A 12,069-nucleotide genomic window follows, 5' to 3' on the forward strand; every position below is an offset into this window, starting at 1 on the left:
TAGACAGCTCCACCACTTGAAGGGGGTGACAGCACAATTTGGGTTCTGTAATAGGAAAGACCGCACACTCATTTCAAGTCACACAACTGTTAAGGATATTGCCAAGCCTGAAACTGAATAGATTTGCACTCTCGTATTTGGCAATATGACTTCTGTATGTCTCTTCTCCCACACTAGACTCTCATTTGATTGTTTGTTTGTTTGTTTGTTTTTTCAAAATAAAAGGATTACAGCAGTACAGTGGTACCTTAGTTCTCAAACTTAATCCATTCCGGAAGTCCGTTGAAAACCAAAGCGTTCCATAACCAGGGCGTGCTTTCCCATAGAAAGTAATGCAAAATGGATTAATCCGTTCCAGATTTTTTAAAAACAACCCCTAAAACAGCAATTTAACATGAATTTTACTATCTAACGAGACCATTTTTCCATAAAATGAAAGCAATAGTCAATGTACTGTACTATAAAATAAATAGTACAGTAGGTGATAAAAATCAAAATTAAATATTTTTCTTACCTGCACTGTCATTGTTTGGATGGGGGACTTTTATCCATTTCCACAGTCACATACTCAATCAATCAGTAGCTGAACTGGGGTCCACACAATCACAAATACAAATTAACCAAAAAGCCTCAAAAACAAAAATAGAAAATAAATAGCAAAAACAAAACGCCAAACTTAAATCATTCTGGAAGTCTGTTTGACTTCTGAAATGTTCGAAAACCAAGGTGCAGCTTCTGACTGGTGCAGGTGCCCCAGAAACAATAGCTGACAGCAGCATTGGACTTTCTGCTTCTGAAAAACGTCCGAAAACCGGAGCAGTTACTTCTGGGTTTCGGTGTTTGTGAACCAAGGCGTTTGAGTACCAAGGCATTTGAGAAGCAAGGTACCACTGTATTTATCTCTCCTTAATCTAGAAGATAACGTGTTTGTACCTTCATTGCTTTGGAATGATAGGAGTTAGAGTCCAACAACATTGTGTCTAAAGACATAAAACAGGACAGGAACTCAGCAACCCTGGACTCATTTGCTTCAATCCAGTTCATGCTGCCCCTCATGACATATGGATTCTACCTGTGGTGAAACACAGGATTGGCTTAAAGGTGAGCACACCATGCATGCATGTGCATGCATGCACATACACACACATACGGGACTGATCAGACCAGATGATTTCTGAATGGAAAAGAGATACGTGCAAGACAAATCTTTCTCTCATATCCTATAGAATCTGCAGGCTGAAGATGAAGCTGTGGCTCCATCTTTACTCTTTACTACAATCTTGGGAATGGAATGACACAACCAATTTACTGTAGTCTTTCTTTTGTCAATAAAGATCTGTCACACATTTTGCAAAAGAGCCACTTTTGAGAATGTATGATGGTTAGCTTGAATATGTATGTCTCCAAATTTAAATCTGTCATCGAGCTCAGCCTCTAATTTATCTTAGGTATATCAAGCTTTTTCATGTTTGTTCAGCAAAAGGAAAATAAAGCCCAGGATTTTCCCCTTAAAAGGTATCTTCTGCCCACAGCGCTTGAAAAAAAGAAAAGGGCTGCATTTTGTGTGATTGAGACTCTAAACGGTAGGCATGAAAAATAACTTGACATTTTAATACACAGAGAGTATTGATTACTAACCATCTTATATCTGACTTCGAGATGCGCTATTATGTATGCCTACAGATGTTTCCGCTTTGAAACCACATCAAAGAGGCCCATGATAATATATGCTAATTTCTGCACTACCTCAGCTTCAAAAACCTTGAAGGTGGTGACGCTATTTCTGTGTTGATAAGGTTTCTTTGGTCAGTATGTAAGAGGTTATAGTCAAATGGAGACATTCCAGATGTCTTATGTGAAAGCAGACTTTCCTCTAGGTTTGGTGCTACTTTGAAACACCCCCCCCCCATATTTCAGGTCAGCAGCTATAATGCTCCATAAGAGTTTGTTCCCAATTTACATCAACTCTGTAGTTTTGAGATGAATTCATAATAATAATAATAATAATAATAATAATAATAATAATAATAATTTTAAAAAACATGGGACGTGGGTGGCACTGTGGTCTAAACCACAGAACGTAGGGCTTGCTGATCAGAAGGTCAGAGGTTCGAATCCCCATGACGGGGTGAGCTCCTGTTGCTCTGTCCCAGCTCCCGCCAACCTAGCAGTTCAAAAGCATGTCAAAGTGCAAGTAGATAAATAGGTACCGCTCCGGCAGGAAGGTAAACGGCATTTCCGTGCACTGCTCTGGTTCGCCAGAAGCAGCTTAGTCATGCTGGCCACATGACCCGGAAGCTGTACGCCGGCTCCCTCGGCCAATAATGCAAGATGAGCACCGCAACCCCAGAGTCGGCCACGACTGGACCTAATGGTCAGGGGTCCTTTACCTTTACCTTTAAGGTAGTAAATAACAACACTGAAGGGCCTCATTGAATCCTGAAGTGAACCTGGCTCTGCCGGCAAGCAACAAACAGCACAATTCACCATTTCCCCCAAACAGTTGTTGACAGTTGTCTCCCTCAGACAATAAAGCGCGATGAGTGCCGCAACCCCAGAGTCGTTCGCGACTGGACCTAATGGTCAGTTTTATGGTCTTAAGGTACATCATGCTCTAACTTTTCTGAAGCTAAGCAGAGCTGAGTCTGGACAGTGCTTGGATCGCAGGCCTGCACATGAAGGGAAGACAGGACACAACGTCACAAACAAAAGACAATTTTCAAATCACTCATCAGGGCCCTGTCACACACTTTGGGGAAGTTGTCCAAAGTCAACATAAATGCTTAGTCAAATGGCAGTAATTAAGGGCTGGAACCAAAGAATCCAAGAGGAAGAAAAATATCCAGTAGCACCGTTTAGAAGGCATTTTCCTGTCTAAAGTGGTTCATTTCGAGCTGAAAGTGGAAAATGTTCAGCAGAGCCCTCCCCTGCAAAGAGCAGTGTGGTAAGTTTTCAAGACGGAAAGAAAACAGAATTGGCACGCACAAGAAGGGTGATGCAAAGAACTAGCTGCAGTGTCCAGCTAGTCCAAAGCTCTGTTCTCACAGTGACCAGCCAGATCCTCAGTAGTTAAACTTGTATTTAACATTATTATTTTTCAAATAGAGGTTTATATCTAGTAATCTAAAGGGGGTGATATCTGCCTATTTTAAAAGGAATGAATATTAAACATAGCCATGCACTTTCTTTCCCCTCTCCTGCATGTTAGGTCACAAAAGTCCATGGCATTGATTAGCAAATTAATTAGCAATGTCCCCTAAGCCCCGGGAGCTGGTCTCTTGTGTCCATTAACATACAGGCAGAAAGAACAAATCTGCTTACCAGCATACAAAATGAATTGATATCCTTGCAGAGGCATTCGCTTCTTTGAACCCGGTTGTTTAATACCTCCAGCTATCAGCAAAGTTGGATGGGGAATAATTGAGTTTTGTGAGTGAAATTAAATAATACCGTGCTTTCTGACTCTCCCCTGAGGAGCGTGCACCATTTCAACATTCAGATGAACATTTGTATGAATAACGAGACAGAAAAATCTTAACTTTCCTTTAGAAAATAATGGGATTGCCATCTTTTAAAGCTACCACTTTCCTGGGTTTGAGCTCTTTGTTATCTCAAAATGCAGATGGGGTAGAACTGTGAAGCTGTGGCAGGTTTCTGGTTGCAAGTTTCCCAGGAAATTGCTAGAATTACTCCTCAGGACCTTCAGCCAGTGCCCAAGCATGCTCTCTTGTCTTTCGGTGGGTGGGTGGAACTCATAATGAGCTTCTCTACAAAGGGATTCATTAAGCAGCTCATGCATGGGGATTGCACAGTAGTGACTACTGCCCTCTCAACATCGCCGCTGCTTACCAGGGTGGAGTGTAGTGGGGTGATAGCAGTGAGCTTGGGGTTGCACTGGATTAGCGTCACTGATAAGCCTGTGCAGACCTGATCTCATTGCCAGCCTGGGCTGCCCCCATAGCATCCTGGTAAGTGACAGCAAATGCTCACCCACCACAGGAAAGAAGCATGCTGGGGCAGATCTACACTCATGGTTTTTAATGTTAAGGAACGGTTTTGATAATGTACATGGATACATGACATCCGACTTTTTACATTCATAATGTGTTATTTCCTTGCCTTTTTATCACTTAATTTTAATAATAACAATAACAACAATAATAAATTTATTTATTTATACCCCACCCATCTGGCTGGATTCCCCCAGCCACTCTGGGTGGTCCCAACAGATTAAAAACAGAATAAAACATCAAATATTAAAAACTTCGCTAAACAGGGCTGCCTGTTCTCGCAGTGAGGGAACTGTCAGTATATTGAAACATCACAGCTGCAGACAGCCAGATTGTTGACATCACATGATGTGCCTATCTGTGGGAAAGAAGAATTTCCCAGGACGTTCACAGGCTGGATAAGTCTTTGTGAAGAGTGTAATTTGAAGCCTTCTGTGTGCGCATGTTCAGGAAGTTTGTCAGACTTGCTAGAAGAACTGAACTGAAAGGACGTGTTTTTCTGTAGTGCTGTAATGCCAGAAATAAACATCATGTGAATAGATTTCTGTGGAAGCAGGAGGAGGGGGTGTGCATTTTTACCCACTCTTGGGAAAATGTCGCCTATCAAAATCTCCCTGGTCTGTCCAATATATCAGCCAGAGGAGGTTACCGGTAAGCAAGCTCCAAAGACAGTGAGAGGGACCAGCCTCTATGCAGGGGGCTTGCAAACCGACAGGAACCACCCTCAGAGAAGGCCCTCAGAATCATTTTATGCTGCTATATCGGTGAAACACTACTCATGTGTCCCTATGTATGCATGGATAACAAAGGACATGGAGGGAGACAGGGAGGAAGAATTAAAATGTGACATCAGAGGGCAGAGCAGAGCAACTAGTGACCACCAGCAGGAAAAGAAACAACGTTTTGCAAAATGGTGTGGCCGGGTATTACTTTCACTTGACCGGGGGGGGGGCAAGGCAAAAAACGTTTTAATTAACAAGTATGCCCTGTGACAGGGACGCGGGTGGCGCTGTGGGTAAAATCGCATGGTCGGCGGTTTGAATCCCCGCAGCGGGGTGCGCTCCCGTTGTTCGGTCCCAGCGCCTGCCAACCTAGCAGTTCGAAAGCACCCCCAGGTGCAAGTAGTTAAATAGGGACCGCTTACCAGCGGGAAGGCAAACGGCGTTCCGTGTGCTGCGCTGGCTCACCAGATGCAGCTTCGTCACGCTGGCCTCATGACCCGGAAGTGTCTGTGGACAGCGCTGGCTCCCGGCCAATAATAATAATAATAATAATAATAATAATAATAATAATAATTTATTATTTGTACCCCGCCCATCTGGCTGGGCTTCCCCAGCCACTCTGGGCGGCTTCCACAGAAACTAAAAAACACTAAAATATCATATATTAAAAGCTTCCCTGAATAGGGCCGCCTTAAGATGTCTTCTGAATGTCAGGTAGTGAGATGAGCGCACAACCCTAGAGTCTGGCAAGACTGGCCTGAACGGGCAGGGGTACCTTTACCTTTACCTTTTTATGCCCTGTGACATTTTAGAATGACATATCTAATATCATTCCAATAGGGTGAAATAGTATAAAACTGGCCAGTGTAGATCCAGCCCCTGTTGCTAGGGGGAAAGGGCAAATGACAGAGATTTCAACGATTACTAGAAAATAAGACAGAATCAGTAAAAGTACAGTAACATGGAGGTGGAAATGAAAGCTCTTTAGAAACCCAGCAATTCCTACTGCTTTGTGTCCAAACAAATCAATTACAGCTCTGACTTCATTCATTGTCTAAGAGCACCAATAGGCAGGAACAGCCAGGCTGGGTCATTTACCCAAATGTACCTGCACATTTTGATTCATAACTTTCTTTCTAGGAAGGCTAGAGACTTACTTTTTCCAAAAAATGAAAGCTCAGAGTCTGGGGTCGTTGCCTGAGGCCACCAATGAGGGTTTCTGTGGGGGCTCGCAGGAAGTGGGTTGGTGACCACTGTGCTATAGTGCCAGGAGGGTGTCTCTGACCCACCATACTAGCCATTCTATCTAGGTCAGCATTGTCTAGACTAGTTGGAAGTAGCTGCCCAGGGTTTCAGCCAGGAAACATTCCATGCCACACCTAGAGATGTTGGGAATGGAATCTAGGACCTTCTGCGTGCAAAGCAGATGCTCTACTGCTGAGCTATGGTCCTTCCCATTACTTTCATTTAGCAGCACATTATATTCTAAAATATGGCTCGTTGTTGGAACCCCAGGATAGCATCAGTGTCACCAATAAGGTTCGATCTCAATTTATAAAACAGCAGCAACAACATTGTTGCATATAGCTGGCTCCCATTTCAGATGCCATACCTACTCTGCATAAACAAAAAAAACTGCTTTTCTGTGGCAGCTCTCCTTTGTCATTTTTCATATTCCTTTTAAAGAAATGTAATTTACTCTCTGTTAGCAAGTCACTTCTCTTCAATAGTTCTATTCAACAGAATGCCACTATTTTGCTGCTTTCTTCTTTTGCAGTTATGTCAGACGAGAGCCTCAAGAACATCTGCAGAAGCAATATGGTACACTGTGTAGATTCTTTATTTTAAAGCTTTCCTGTAACAAAATGTATTGGATAATGCATAATTTTATTTGGATTTGAGGGGTGGTGTTTGCTGCATGGGTAATTTTCTTGTGTATCCTTGTGCCAGGCTTAAAACTGTAAGCTTTTGTCAATCTGCCCTAGGCTTCGTCCAATAAAATATAGCAAATGTTCCGGTCATTCAAACAATTGCTTGCCCTCACACAAACAATTGTGCCCTCTTCAAGACATAAGCCAGCTTGTGGGTTTAATCAAGGGCAACATTTTTATTATAACTTGCAGGATCTGCTACAAGCAGCAAATTCTCTCAAACAATTCGTTCTAACTGTGTCGGCTCCCTAACACTTAAAGCACAAGCTCAGACGTTCTGTTGTCTCCTTTTAAATAAATGGATGAATGCATCCTAGCGATAATTCTTGAATCAGTCTACTGACCGAGCTGTGTTTACCTTTGCCTGTGTACAGAGGAGGCAGGTAACAGCTTCCTCCCACCCCTTTGGAAAGGGTAATGCCACCAGAGCCCAAGGACAGCTCTCTTGCTATGAGCCAGAGAGATGTGAGGGGTGGTTTCATAAGCCACCCTTCTTCACCACTAAGATAACTCAGCCTACTCAGCGGGGAAGCCTGCACAAGTCTTGGCTAATCCACCACGAACCTGCCAATGCCTACTAAAATCCGCAGCCAATGCATGCGAAAACAGCTCACCTTTAGTGATCTTCACAAGGTGACAAATGTGGGGGAAAAGATGTTCCCTGCAGCCAATTATGAGATGCTGCCAGGCTGCTGTCCTGGCAACAGTGCTGCTGGGGGAAGCAACTCAAGGCGTTAAGGAGAAAGCTGACCGCCAGTCATAATAATCGGCTCGTGAGCAGCCACACCCCCAGAAGGAAGTGGGGCATATTAATTACCGCCTATGAGCTGCAAGATGGCCTTACTGAAATCCCTTTTAATCAGGATGTGGGGACACCCCATTATCCCACCCCCCCCAAAAAAAACCACCCTCCACCTATTCACACATATGGCTACAGTTTTGCTTTGTTTTATTTTAAAGAGAAACTCTATTGTGGAACATGAAGCGATACAAAGGCATCACTCTTATCGGGCACACCGGCAAATGCAAGTTTGTGATTCATTCAATGGGTGCTAATAGTGCCCTTTTCTTAGCAGTTTATATCCTTGTGCTGAAGAGTAATGTTGCACTGTTCAGAAGCAGAGACAAGGAAATGACTTTTCTTGAAGCCAGAAAAAGATACCAAAGATATTATCCAGCACTGCCTCACTTTTACTGTCAGCTTCATTTTTCTCTGCAGCAATGGGCTAGTAGTCCTTTCTGATGGAGAGCTATAATTGCCAATAATGGATTGTAATACCATGGGCTCAAATGCCCAATTTTGTGCACAGAATGGTTTATTTGGGAGGGTGAAGGGAGGGATTTTCCTGGAAGAAAAAGATGTCCACCTCAAGAAATTCTAATACATTGACTGCCTTGGTCAATTGGTTGCTAGATTTGAGGCATCTTCTATGAAATGGAGAAATGTTGTAAGAGTCCACTGAAAGGTGCGTGCTCAAAGGGGTGGATCTGTAATATAGAATCATAGAGTTGGAAGAGACAACAAGGGCCATCGAGTCCAACCCCCTGCCAAGCAGGAAACACCATCAGAGCACTCCTGACATATGGTTGTCAAGCCTCTGCTTAAAGACCTCCAAAGTAGGAGACTCTGCCACACTCCTTGGCAGCAAATTCCACTGTCGAACAGCTCTTACTGTCAGGAAGTTCTTCCTAATGTTTAGGTGGAATCTTCTTTCTTGTAGTTTGGATCCATTGCTCCGTGTCCGCTTCTCTGGAGCAGCAGAAAACAACCTTTCTCCCTCCTCTATGTGACATCCTTTTATAGATTTGAACATGGCTATCATATCACCCCTTAACCTCCTCTTCTCCAGGCTATGTAGAAGAGGAGGTTAAGCAATATGTAGGCTTGCTTTCTGCTTGCTTACTTCCCCGTCTTCTTTTCAGCGCTTCTTGTAATGTGCAAAAATTAAAATGTTGCATCTTTACCCAGGGAGTGATGCAAATGCATCAAATGTTTCTGTAGCCCATACAATTGCATGTGGAAGACATAGGTGGGTTCCCTTTGCTTTTCCTTTTAATAAACTTATGTAAAAAGAAACCCCTGGAAGAGCACAAAGACATTTTATGGCAACACACACACACACACACACACACACACACACACACACACACGTACCATCAATCCTAACTTGCTCGTAAGGTATCTGAGCCCTTTTCACTTTTCATTTCTAATTGTGATGACAGATTTAGGAGGCTTTCAACACTATAGGCTAATATGGAATAGCTAACATGGTGCCCAAGAAATGTTGATAGACTCCAACTCCCATCAACCCCAGCCAGCATTGCCAGTTGTCAGGGATGGTTGGGATTCTTGTCCAACAACATCTGGAGGGTACCCTGTTCTCGACCTAGATTGTGTGCTCATGCTAATAAATAATCCCTCCATGTATCACAAAGGCTTGTTGTAAGATATTGTTGTAATATTCTTTAAAGCAATTTGTCCCCATTGGTAAATAATAATTTCCCTCCTTAGATGTTAGTTGCTGTTGTTTTAACTGTTTCTATTAGCTTTCAAAGGAGTTTCTCTTCCCTCTCCCCAGTCATGACACTCTAAATCTTTTGCAATTGTTAATTTGGGGCACCATCTTTCTGCCTACATGTGCAGGTATGCATTTTCCCCTTACAGCAGTGTTTCCCAAACTTGGGTCTAAAGCTGTTTTTGGACTACAACTCCCACCATCTTTGACCACTGCTCCTGGTAGCTAGGGAGGATGAAAGCTCAGTGGCGTAGCGTGGGGGGTACAGGGGGGGGGGGCGGCCGCACCGGGCGCAACTTCTGGGGGTTAGGGTTAGGGGGCGCAAATCCACGGGTTGGGGGGCGCAAATTACTTGCCTTGCCCCGGGTGCTGACAACCCACGCTACGCCACTGTTTTAGCATGACCTTCTCCCTGGGAGTGAAGTTTTGGACATTATTTTGTATAATCTAAACATTTAAATATATTAAATGATATGAAGAAATGCTACGCCACTGTGAAAGCTGTAGTCCAAAAACAGCTGGAGGCCCAAGTCTGGGAAACACTGTCCTAGAAGATCTCCAGAGGGTTTATTAGAACCTTCCCCAACTCCTTTCCCACCATTGGCCAACCCTTATTGAGGAGTAGATGGTGCTGGGCACACAGCAAAGCATACAGCCCAGCTGAATCGGATCAAAGACTCGCCTCGTCCTGCAGCCTGTTCGCACAGTGGCCCACCAGATGCCTTTGGGCTTCCCAAAGGCAGGACCTGAGTGCAACAGCAGTCTCCTCCCTTGTGATTCCCTGCAAGCAGTATTCAAATGTTTCTCCACCTGCAGCTGCTGGGTGACCTTGGGCAGTCACACTTCTCTGAAGTCTCTCACCCCACTCACCTCACAGAGTGTTTGTTGTGGGGGAGGAAGGGAAAGGAGACTGTTAGCCGCTTTGAGACTCCTTAAAGGGAGTGAAAGGCGGGATATCAAATCCAAACTCTTCTTCTTCTTCTTGCCTCTGACGGTGAATGTGGACAGACCGGCCAAATGTTCCTATTTCCCAGGGACAGCCCCTGATTTACAGAAGCCACCCCGGCTGCTAATTTTATCCCTGAAAGTCCTGCTTTTCCTGAGGACATCCCTATTTTCACTGGAGAAATGTTGGCGGGAATCTGACTCCTCAGCCATCTGAAGATAGCCCTGTATAGGGAAGCTTTTTAAATGTTTACTGTTTTATAGTGTTATATATATATGTGTGTGTGTGTCAGAAGCTGCCCAGAGTGGCAGGACAACCCAGTCAGATGTGTGGGGTATAAATAGTAAAATTATTACTATGCAATGGGACGTTCCTATTTTCATTGGAGAAATGTTGGAGGGTGTGTGTGGATTGTGGCATGCAATCGTTTTGTAAGAAATTAAAAACAACAACTGGTGATCTGTATTTCAGTTTAATTTTCATGTGCTGCAAAACAAAAGCCATGAATAATGAATGGAGATTAGTGAAGTTTCTTTTTTATCCTATTCATACCCACTCATCATTAATTCAGGAATGGGGGCTTACCCTTCACCAGCTGCAGCCACCATCACCCCACCCCAAAACGTTTATTTTAAGGTCAGACTAAAGTTTTGAGAGCGCAGACAAAAGTAACCTAGTCTGGAAATAGACTGATTCATTCATCCATACTCTCAAGTACGGAATTAATATACCCAGTTCCAGCGGCTCAGGTATGCATGCTAGGAGAAGGGTTGTCTGGTTCTATTTCATAAGTTGGTGAATATTTCCAAATGCAATATGGCAGACCTGTACAACTTGTTCACCAAGCCAAACATAGATGGCCAACCCTGTATGAGAGACTTGAATTACTTCCTATAAGCCCTGCCGTTTGAAAAACCAAAGGAGTTGCAAGCACCTGACAGGTCATTGCTCATGGGTTGCATTCTGTTTGATGGCTTATAAAGTTTTGCAAGTCTGAAAAAGGAATATCTAACTGCATATCTAAAGCTCTCCAAGCTTTCAGCTGTGCTGTTAACTGATGCTTCTGACTGATGCAGATTCTTTTTCACAACTACAGTATAACCATTTATAGCTCTGTCATGCTTCCATTTCATTAGGGATGGGTGAATCTGTCAATTTCACTTTCTCTCAGCCTCTAATGTTTCCAGCCTTAAATTCAGTTTGCCACATTCCAGCACCAATTTGAATTTTTAAAAAATATATAAATGCCATCACATAAATGTTTCCGTCTCTTTGTGTGCATTTCTCCTAATGCAAACATTTTTGTATGCTGTCTTGCATAATGCACACATTCCCCCTGAAGGAATTTCCCCATTACAATACTTTTTGGGGAATGCTATTTTCACCAATAAATGCATTTTTAGGCACACTTTCCCTTTTTTTCTGGTTGGAGAGCTGCATTGAAAAATTCAGAGAGGTGCAAATTGCCAGGGACAATTGCGTTTTGAATCGCAAATGGATTCAGGCAGTGTTAATTGGGTAACTTGATGTTAAAAGCAAAGTAAACCACACTTCTCTCCATCCCTATTTTTTGTTCCCTATTTCTAAGCAATGGTCAAAATCACAAATTCTTTCTAATGCCAGTGCCAAGTACTCTCAAGATCCAAGTTCTCTATAATTATAGTGTGTGTGTATCTATAATCTCCTCCAGAGGTCACCATGCATATCCATTCCCCCAAACCCTCATAGGATAACTTTAATGCTTAAACCTTTCAATGTTAGTTGTTGATAAACAGTTGATAAGGCTTGATGGCAAATTATCTCTGTAGCCCCACTGCACGCCACAGATTACAGATCTGTGCAATCCTATATATGTCTCAGCATCTTAAAAAGCAGAGACATCACCTTGCCAACAAAGGTCAGTATAGTGAAAGCTATGGTTTTCCCAGTAGTGATGCATGAAAG

The 12,069-nt window shown here is 43.2% G+C and overlaps 1 long non-coding RNA gene across 1 annotated transcript in view; it reads left to right on the top strand.

Moving 5' to 3' along the window:
* Nucleotides 1-12,069, top strand: part of LOC308584538 — a 550,410-nt gene that overhangs the window by 334,439 nt on the left and 203,902 nt on the right. The window lies entirely within an intron of this gene.

The sequence above is a fragment of the Podarcis bocagei genome (assembly GCF_964188305.1).
Source record: "Podarcis bocagei genome assembly, chromosome: 3".
Taxonomy (NCBI): domain Eukaryota; kingdom Metazoa; phylum Chordata; class Lepidosauria; order Squamata; family Lacertidae; genus Podarcis; species Podarcis bocagei.